The following is a 6,595-nucleotide window of genomic DNA, read 5'->3' as shown; positions in this document are numbered from 1 at the left end:
ATTAAAATAAAAAAGGGAATGATATCTCACCTTGACGATTAAGCAAATAAATCGAGAGATAGAATAAACGAGCAAAGTAAACATGACAAGTTTTCTGATCCAACCAGACCTGAGACTTATACAAAATAAAATAGAGTAAAAACCGAGAACATAGCCAATGGAATCAATCCAAACGGATGTATTGAACTCCGGTTATGAGGTTTTCGTTAAATAAGCGAGCTGGGACTGCCCAGAATCCGAACAACGAGCCGGGAGTCGGGTTTTGGTCAGTACACTCAAAATATCGAGATAAAACTATAAGTCTTCTGGACCAAAAGCTAATTCCGATAAGAAGATATAGTAATTGAAAAGTCATTAAAATTGACTTTTTTGCTCCTAAACGGGTCGGAAAGCAATTGACCGACAAAACCCCATCAACCAGTAAAATTAATTGAGGCCTTTTATTCTAGAGATAAAAACCTACAATTTTGAAGAAGACAACTTACCCCGGAGATGAACAGAAGAATGAGAAAATTAGGTCAAAGAAGCCTTGAACACCAAAGTCAATTAGTATTGAAAGAATTTGATTAAACTTGAAGAATATGATAATGGGGAAGAAGAATTTTGTGGGTTTGATGTTATGAACAGCCAAGGATATTAGTTTTAGGGTTTTAGGTTATGTTAGTTTATATAATAAAGTCCATAAATTCGTTATTTGGTAAACGAACTTGTTTAGGAAACAAAATATTCAATAAATGACAAAATCATGTCCAATATCTTAAAAATCTTGTCTTAAGCATCAAGAAAACGACTAGGGATATTTTAAAACATTAATTTACATAACTTGGAGCTTAATTTTCGTTAATTAGTCAAAATTATGAAAGAATTGGCAAAATTAGTCCCTATAGTTCTCGAAAATGCATTTTTAGCCATTTTAAGCGATTTTAAGAGTTTCTAAGGGCTATTTGGCATAATTGAAAGTTATGAAATTATAAAATAAATTAAACCAAGTTAAATAAAAGTTTTAAATGGTTCGAAATATCCGAATTAAATTCTAGAATTGGTTTAAACATAAACGAATACAAATACGAAAATTCCGAGATGTTACAGAAGTGGTGAAGAAAGAGGTCTTAAAGTGGTTGGATGCGGGAATAATCTTCCCGATTTCGGATAGTACTTGGGTGAGTCAAACGCAAACGGTCTCAAAGGAGGTGGGTATTCAGAGAACCCGTAATGGAGCCGGTGAAGAGATTGCCACCCGACTGGTAACCGGGTGGTGAATTTGTGTTGACTACTGGAAGTCAATGTTGTAAAACTGCCGAGTAGGCAGCCGAGTACTCCCCGATTACTCCCCGCCTAGATCGAGTACTCCCCACCTCGGCCGAGTACTCCGTAGGTATTTTCCGAGTAATCCCCAACTACACCCGTGTACTCGCGACTCCCTATCGACCACCTAGGACAGCTTAACGACTTTTACAACCATGCTGGAAGTTGAATGTTGCAACTTCCAAGGATCATTTCCCTTTACCGTTCATCGATTCGATCATTGAAAAATTATCACCTCAGAAATTTTACTGTTTTTTAAATTGTTATTCGACGTACAATCAGATTGCTATTCACCCCGATGATCAACATGAGACCACTTTCACGTGTCCATACGACATCTTCACATTTAGGCGAATGCCTTTTGGTTTGTGTAATGCCCCGGCCACCTTTCAAAGGTGTATGATGAGTATCTTTTCAGATATGGTCGGAGATTTACTAGAGATTTTTATGGACGATTTTTCAATTTTTGGCTCATCTTTTGAACCTTATTTAAATGAGCTAACAAAAGCTTTAAAAAGATGCGTGGAAACGAATTTGGTCTTAAGTTAGGAAAAGAACCATTTTATGGTTAAAGAAGGAACGGTTTTGGGTCATGTCCTCTCAAGTAGGGAGATTGAGGTTGACCGGTCAAAAATAAATGCCATATCTAATTTACCACCCCTACAAATGTGAAGGGAATCCAGTCATTTTTGGGACATGCCGAATTTTACCGAAGGTTCATAAAAATTTTAGTATCATAACTAAGCCCTTGTGTAATTTGCTACTAAAAGATGGACCATTTGATTTTTATGAAGATTGTCTAAATGTTTTTGACGTGCTTAAAAACAAATTGGTTGAAGCCCCGATATTGATGTCGCACGATTGGTCACGTCCATTTGAAATTATATTTGACACGAGTGACCACGCGGTCGAGGCTGTTTTGGGTCAACAGCTGGATAAAAAGCTCGTTGCTATATACTACACGAGCAAAACCCTTTCCGATGCTCAAATTAATTATACCACCACGGAAAATGAGTTGCTTGCGGTAGTGTATGCGTTGGACAAATTTAGATCTTATCTTCGGGGAAGCAAAATTGTTGTGTTTTTGGATCATAGTGCAGTGAAATATTTGATGGAACAGAAAAATGCAAAGCCGCATTTGATCAGATGGATTCTGCTACTCCAAGAGTTTGATATGGAGATCCATGACAAGAAGAGGAGCGAGAATGTCGTTGCGGACCACCTATCCATATTGGTAGAAAGAGAATATGAGGAAGATGGTCGGGCTATAAATGAGTCGTTTTCAGATGAGTAACTTTTCTCTGTTTTAACTTTACCATGGTATTCTGACATTATTAATTTTCTTGTTGCAGGTACCATTCCCGAGTTTTGGCCAAAGAAAAAGAGGCATCAATTTTTTGCCAAGGAGAATAGTACGTGTGGGAGGATCTGGATTGTTTAAGTTCATAGCTGATCAGGTGTTCTAAAGATGCATTCCAGATGAGGAGATTCGAAGTGTATTGTCACACGCGCACTCACTTGCATGCGGTGGACATTTCAGTGGGCAGAAAAATGGTCACAAATTTTTAGCATGTGGTTTTTATTTGCCCACTGTATTCAAAGATGCGGCGGAATATGCTAAAAACTATTTACGATGTCAATAGTTGGGTAGTATTTCTAAGAGAAATGAAATGCCTATGCAACCAATCCTAATAGTCGACATCTTTGATGTTTGGGGGATTGATTTTATGAGCCCATTTCCAAATTCCTTCGGGAATTATTATATTTTGGTGGCGGTTGATTATGTTTCAAAATGGGTCGAAGCAATCGCCACCAAAACAAATGACCATTCCGTTGTTTGTAAGTTTGTCCAAACGAATATATTTTCTAGATTTTGGTGTCCCCCGCATTATAACAAGTGATGGGGGATCACATTTTAAAAACTTCAATTTTGGCAAACTACTTAAACGGTATGTCTTGAACCACCGAATAGCCACACCATATCATCCTCTAACGAGTGGTCAGGTGGAGGTGTCCAATAGGCAGATTAAAGAAATTTTGCAAAAGACGGTGAGGCCCGATCGCAAAGATTGGTCAACAAAGTTGAATGATGCTTTACGGGCCTACTGAATAGCTTTTAAAACACCTATCGGCACCACCCCCTATAGGTTGGTTTATGGAAAAGGGTGTCATTTACCGGTGGAACTTACTCATCATGCATTATGGGCTGTGAAAAATGTTAACTTAGATTATGACTGTGCAAGTAAGGAGAGGAAATTGAACATATTCGAATTGGAGGATCTTAGATATGAAGCATGTGAGTGTGTTTCATCTTATAAAGATAGGATGAAGCGAGTGCACGATACCAAGATTAAGAGGAAGATGTTGAAGAAGGACAACGGGTTTGGATATATAACTCGAGAGCAAAACTGTTTCTAGGTAAGTTGAAAAGTAAATGGCTGGGGCCGTATCAGATTAAGCGTGTCAGAGAGTTCGTAGAAGTTGAAATTGAAGATTCAATGATCACTTAAGGCAGGTGGTGAATGGGCATCGATTAAAATTATATCCGGAGGATGCGGATCTAAATAAAAGCATACATGAGTCGGTGGTGATCTTTATAGCGACTGCACCGACTTATTCAGCCGATTGCTAAGGGCCAGGTAATGTAGGGCTGTAGACAATAAATTCAGCGCTTGTCGGGAGGCAGCCAGATTTTGTTTATGCTTTCCATTAATTTATTATAAAAAAAAATTTTGACCTGGGGCCACCGTAGCCTACGGTGGCCAGACTGTAGCATATGGTGGCACCGTAGGCTACGGCCACGGGTCTTTGCCTTACGGTGCATAAGTGACCATAAGTTACGGTCACTTGACCATAGCTTAGGATGAGGTCTGGAGGAGTAGGTCGGCGATCCGATAAAAAAAAATTAAATATTTTAACTTAAAACAACAAAAACCACAAACCTTACCCTACAAATTTTCAAGATCAAAACCCTTCTCCATTCATCTCTTTCATCTTCTTCTTCTCCCACAACCCATCTTCTTCATCATCCTAAGTTCTTCATTCCTCAGCCAATCTTTCGATTCCGGGGTCTAATCTCATTAATATTTTGAGAGGAATTCGATTATGGTGTCGGCTTTCATCAATTCCTCTCCGTTTTTTTCTGGATTCGTGGTGGAGGGTGATGAACCTTAGAAACCAAAGTTGGGGTTTTTCTTGTTTAATTGTTTTATATAGAAATTGAAGCGTGTGGAGACTTGTTTCAACATTCAAGATATGTTATTTATTGTTTTTTTAAGATACCTATGGCATGTTAAAAATTTCAAAATAGCTATGTTGGGTTTAGATTGTGGTTGTGGGGTAGTATATGAATGTTTCCCCATGTTTGTTGTTGTTGGATGTCATTGGGAATCTAGAATTCGAGTGCCTTTAGTTGGTTTGAGCTGGTTATGATGGTTTGGTGATTTTAAGAGGTTCTAATTTTTTAAATAAACCCAAATTATGAATAATGAAGAGGATGCTTAGATAATTGATAACCTTTAAGAATGAATTTGTTAATGAGGTTTGAAATATAGGTGTAACCAGCCATGAGTCCATAACCAGCGACAAGTGTGGGGAAATTTTTGGTTGGTATTAGTCATTGTGAGCGCCTCGACTACTACGTTTTGTTTGTTGTGTTTGTGTAGGATAGGAAGAACTGATGATACTAGAAAGAACCCATTAAGGAATAAAGGCAAGGCTAGTTCGTCTTCAGCTGCACCAGATCCTCCTTTACCAAAAAGAAGATTAATTTTGCAGGAGGATGATGAGGAGAATGAGCCGATGTAGGAACCGTATGAGGATGAGGGTACGACACCTCCCCTTAAACCTATATGGGGAGGGGGTCCTTTGTCGTGAATGGACCCTTATTGGTAGGCAGAGTTGTTTAATGATGAGATGAACATGTTAAAGACAAAGAATTTGGGGTTCATTTGTGAAAATCAAGTAAAGAGTAGTGATATGAAGCCATTTGGGATAATCAGAATGCTTAAGAACCAAGGATGGGAAGCAACATTGAAGTGTTACGATGGTGAAAGCAAGGTGCTTTATATGGACAACATTTAAGAGTGGGTTTCCACGTTGAGATTTGAATGGGGAAATAATGCACCAAAATCGATGAGGTTGATTAGGAAAGTGAATAATAAGGAGGTAGTGATGTCCATGGATAGCCTTCTTCGTATTGGTCATTTTGATTTAAGACAATTGGGGGAATACATTTTCCCTTCGAAGTATGATATTTACCGACATCTTGACAAACATCCCACGTATGAAATGTTGAAGAGTGAACTTTTCAAATCGAGAACGAGTCATAATTTTGCTTAGAAATAATTTGAAGGGTCATGTCAGGCTACTGCTAAGTTTAGTGATTAATAATGTTATGCCAGGGATAGAACGAGCGTACGAATGTGGAAGATACCGATTTTATATGCGCTAATGAAAGGGGAGCCGAAGATCTCTTTTCAGTATTTGGTTATGATGAATATTTGGGTGGCGAGAGAGTCGAAGAAGAAACTGATTATACCGCACTCCCAATTGATCATGGCTTTAGTGAAAATGAAGGGTGCCATTGGGGATGATACACCAAAGGTAGTGAAAATTCATTACCCATTTAAAAGAAGGTTGGATGACTAGTGAAACGGAGGAATATTTGATTTTGAAACATTGGGATATGAAGACACAATTGAGAGCTTTAAAGAGTGGTGATGGTGAGGATGTTATGGAAGATAATTTATGAGCTGATTGTTGGGGGGGGGGGACAAGTAATGTGGCGACACCATTGGGTGGTGTTGAGAGTAGTCAGGGGGTGGTTTGTTTGAGCAACCCCAATTTATCTTAGTTCAGCAAACACATGGGATGGTACAAGATGATCCAGGGATGACCGAGTGGCTTCAGACATCGAGGCCGTCTACATATGGAGGGTGGGGTAGTGAGTTTCAATACATGTTTGATCAACAGAATCGGAACACAGAATTGCAGAGAAGGGAGACTCAGAGTGTCACACCCCAACCTAAGGCGGAATTGTCAGGGTGCAAACCGTGGTTCATAGCTCACAAGGTACTATCATACATTATAAAATATGACAATATCTATTTAATTTATTTATTTCAAATTTCAAATATGTGAACAAATTACAAACATGACAATAATATTCCAAAATGAAATATTTAAATACTCTTTATTTTTAATGTCTAAAGTCTCTCTATATTTTCTTTACCTTAACTTTAAATCAATTGATAGCTTGCATATGCGTAAAAAATAAACAGAGATTTAT

This window comes from Bidens hawaiensis, unplaced genomic scaffold (assembly GCF_021521415.1).
Source record: "Bidens hawaiensis isolate Kalapana, Puna unplaced genomic scaffold, B.hawaiensis_p1.1 tig00004199_1, whole genome shotgun sequence".
NCBI classification, from domain to species: domain Eukaryota; kingdom Viridiplantae; phylum Streptophyta; class Magnoliopsida; order Asterales; family Asteraceae; genus Bidens; species Bidens hawaiensis.
The sequence above is the reverse complement of the archived record's forward strand: the minus strand, read 5'-3'. Positions refer to the sequence as shown.